Here is a 4,835-nt window from a genome sequence, read left to right as displayed (position 1 = left end):
CAATTTTTTAATTTTTCTTCAATTTGTTCTATTTCTAAATTATTTTGATTAATAATGACTGGTTTCTTAGAGAAATCTTCACCAGCTACTAGGCCTAGTTTGGGAAGACTAAATAAGTGTACTTTTTGACTTTTTATGAAATATGGGTTGGGTTTGGGTTGGGTTTGAAGTGATGTATTAGAGAGGTGATGTGACTTAAATAAGATGATGTGACTTAAATAGGATAGTGAGTTTTTGACTTTTTGTCTTTTTTTCAGTCTTCCCAAACTAGGCTTAAATTAGACAATGACTTGAATATTCTAGCCATAGCGACAATTAATTGTGATTGTCAACAAGTAGTTCAGCCTAAGCTCTAATGGTCATTGACGACCTTTGGCCTAAACACCTAATGGCTTACTTACTTCGACTTAAGTGTCACACAGATTAATTAAAGACTATGGTAGAAATTCAAATTAATCTAAAATAATTATGACTCTGACCCCATAAGATGCACTGCCCTTATGGTATTTTTAAAATGTTTGTTTCATTAAATTTTAACTTGTGAAAAAAAGACTTTAATATCTCTATATACTTGATATTCTTACCATGACATGAAATTTATATAAACTAAAAAAATGATACCTTACAATAATACAAAAATAAATAAATAAACAAATAAAATTAGTATTGAAAGAATTTTGATAAGGACTCGAAACCACAGGACACAAAAATCGACTATCACGAGCGGTTCACATAACTTGTGAGAATTCACATAACTTTAGAAAGGGACAGAAAGATAGAATATTACTGATATCTTGATAATAATTTTATAATACGTATATTTCAATACTGAAATTTAGATATCACAAGTGTTACCTATGTAATTTACATAATTTGTGAGAATTCACATACCTTCGCAACATATGAATCTAACAAGAGTAAAATTACAATCATTAGGGACAGTACATTTGATCCAATGGTCCATGTAGCCAGCTATCCATTAGGATAGTAAGAAGGAAAATGTTTGAGGGCCCTAATTTCTGTGGCTCAAATGATTCAAATTTATCAAAACGACGTCGTTTTGGCAATTTTGATGTTGTTTTGTACTCAAAACGACGTCGTTTTGGCAAATTCGAGCCATTTGAGCCACAGAAATTAGGACCCTCTATCATTGTTGTAGTAAGAATGTTAGAAATTTTGGATTTGAGTAGATGTAGCGATTGTGATCCTTTCATTATAATTTAATTTACTAACCCCTTAATATCTTATCGTGTATATGGCAAAAAAAATAAAAAAAAAAAATAATCATCCCAAAATACATATCATTTACATTTAATTTTATTATCAAAATTTATATTTTTTAGATGTTGATTCTAAATAAATGGATATGAGGCAAACATTACTATCTCATGATCAAGGCCATTTTCAATTATAATCATGTATATGGCACATATTTCTGAAATTCCGATCATCTAAAATTTATAGCTAAATTTAAGTTAGGTAAATTATACTTAGCACCTTTGTATTTTTATCAAAATTTTACTTTAATTCTTTAATCTCACTATTACCGCAAATAGAAATTAAAAGGGGGAGTAAAGATTTTGGTGAAAATGTAAGCATTAAAGTAAGATTTTAATAAAAATATAAGGATGTTAATAGGACAACAAAAATGTTACACATGTTTCACGTGACAAGATTTATCAACTTTGTTAATAATATAGATGGAAAGGGTTATATTGTAACTTGATTTGAAGTGTGAGATTAAGGGGTGATTTGGCACTTAGAGGTGGTTTGAGATGTTCTAAATAAAGGGTTGTTTGGGATGATCTAAATAAGTGCACTTTTTATCTTTTTACGAAAAGATGTGCAGAAAAGTAGAGAGGTGATGTGATGAAAAGAAGATAAAAAGATGGATTATTTAGTGGATGCCAAACCACCCCTGTGTACTTTTTAACTTTTTATGAAATATGTGTTGGGTATGGATTGGGTTTGAAATGATGTTGTAGAGAGTTGATGCGACTTAAATAAGATGATGTGACTTAAATAAGATAGTAATTTTTTGACTTTTTGGCTTTTTTAGAATATGTCAAACAAGGCCCCATCTTTTTATCATTTTTGGGTCACATCAATAAACATCTCCTCTCTATTTTTTTACACATTTTTTTTTAAAAAGTCAAAAAATGTACTTATTAAGAACATCCTAAATAACCGTTTATTATAATTAAAAGTGAAGTGACTAAAATAAAATTTTAATAAAAATACAAAAGTATTAAGAGATTGTTTGGGATGATCTAAATAAGTATATATTTTATCTTTTTACGAAAAGAAGTACAAAAAAATAAAAAGATGACGTGATGAAAAAAATAAAAAGGTGAATTATTTGAAATATGCCAAACTTGTCCTTGTGTAATCAATCCTTTAAGTTATAATTGAGTTAGCCCCAATTTTTTTTTTTATTATGTATTTTTATATAAGTAATATTACATAAGGGTACTTTTTAAAATTTTATAAAAAAAAAATTAATAAAAAAATAATATAATTCAAGAAAAGATAAAAAAAAAGTGTGTACTTTTGTCACTTTACCCAAACAAGTAAAGACACACGTCTTTTCACGTGAACAATACGTAGCCTCAGATGGTTGCTTTTCAAAATAGGAATGATAAGCTCTCTAATGTGGAATTGTCTTATCTTTTAGAAATTTTAATTAGGTTATATATCATTTCAATTATACTAATTATTTTTTGTCATATATAGAAAAAATAATAAAAAATAATGAATGTATAATTAATAGAATTGTAAAGATATATCACATAAAATATAAGATATGAAGCAGACATATATTATAATTTTTCTAAAAAAAATCCATCCCATGCCTAATTCATTGCTAGGATCAATATGGGAAAGGAGCACTCAATGGGAAAGGAACACAATTGAGTGGAATGATACTACGTACATGTGAATTAGATTGAATCATTTGTCATGTCAACTTTATCTTCTTTTATACATTTTTATTGGCACAACATAATGTTCATATTCATCGAGGATTCTTAATTATATGGAAAATATTTATGCTAAAGTCCTAACGTGATATACTTAATCATTATTTAAGACTACTGAATCATAGAATTGGATAGGAGACATCAATTGAGATACTGATCAGTAACAAGGTCTTGTTTCAACTCACTCATTTGATTGCTACAGTCTCTATAATTTGACTGTTATAATCTCTATAATTTGACTGCTATAGTCTTCATATTAAGTTATGGACCAAACCGTATAGGGGTCTCTAAACTTGACCATGCAAATCAATAGCATATAACTTACCCGATTATAATTACTTCCACAATTGATATGAGTAGTTTGTACCATATTAAATCCAATTTAAATTTTAATATTTCGTGATAATACGTTACATTTATTAATAATTTTCAAAAATTAAATAATTCGTATAATATGTTTTTTAAAAACAAAAAAGTGAAAGAAGAAAGAATGTACCATTGTGTCACTTTTGAGCTTCATTTATTGTAGATTTTTTGTTTCTGGAACTATGACATATCATATTTTCTTTTAAAACTATACAAAAATTAATAGATTCACTACTTTTTTCAATAAAAATCAAGTTGAGATATCCTTATTTATAAAAGAAAATACTATTAATTCTAAATTTTTTATCACATTTTTTACTAAATAGTCGCATAGTGATGTGAGTATTTGGTAGAAAATTTAGTAAAATTTTTTATATCCGTAACATTGCTGTCAAAACACTAATGTTGTGTTTGGTTGGGGGATTTGAAGAGGGATTTGGAAAAAGAAAGAGAAAAGGTGTGTGAAATTAGGTGAAATGTAGATATATTTTGGGTTGTTTTGGAAAGTTGGTAAAAAGTTGACTTTTGACTTTTTACTAAACTTTTTGACTTTTTTGGAAGTGATTTGAGAAGTTGGTAAAAAGCTGACTTTTTGCTTTTTAGTTTAATATTTATTTGTGGTGTCAAATCAAATTAAAATGACCAAAATACCCTTACCCAACATAAGAGATTTATTTTTTTATTTTTTTTTCATAGACCCTAATTTGTAATTTTACGGTTGCGTTTTTGACACTTGTCAAATGGCTTTTCTGGCGTTTTTAACAGTCACGTTTTTGGACATTTTGGGGCTGTTTGGGAAGCTGCCAACGGGGCTATTATAGCCTCATTTGGTAAATAAGCCAAAAAGTGGCACTGTTCACAAGTTTAAAAAAAAAAAAAAAAAAAATTGGCACTGCGCTGGACAGTCAATGGGAAAATTACCATTTTGCTCATTTATATCAATTTTAAAAAATAAAAAGTTAGGGACAAATCTGTCATTTTAAATTTAAACATCATTTTAACACATTTTTCAATACAATAACCCAACTAAAAAATCATCTCATCTTCCCAAACACAAAAACTAAAATAGTCACTAAAATAGCCAAAAAGCCAACTAGCCTACTAAAATAGCCACTTCCCAAACGAGGCCTTTGTCAAAAAACGTGGCTTTTTACCATGTTCCCAAAATGGCACTTTATTTATATTTCACCTAGCTTTTTCCTTTCCCTTTCGAATTCCCTCATCAAATTCTCCAATCAAACACAGCGTAAAGATCTTGTTTGACAATTTAATTATTTTAATTGACTTTTTAATTATTTTATAAGATGAAAAAAAATTATATTTGAAATGATTTGTGAAATATAATTTTCTACAGGTGAGTGTAACCGAAAAAGTAATTTATTGATATTTATTTTAACATTTTTTTAAAATTTTTATTACAGTAAATATTTTAGCTAAAAAGAAAAAAAACACTACTGCCAATCGGGCCTACATAATTTTCTAATTTAGGAG

This window comes from Camellia sinensis, chromosome 8, assembly GCF_055761805.1.
Source record: "Camellia sinensis isolate YWXY chromosome 8, ASM5576180v1, whole genome shotgun sequence".
Classification (NCBI taxonomy): Eukaryota; Viridiplantae; Streptophyta; class Magnoliopsida; order Ericales; family Theaceae; genus Camellia; species Camellia sinensis.
Note: the sequence above shows the minus strand (reverse complement) of the source record.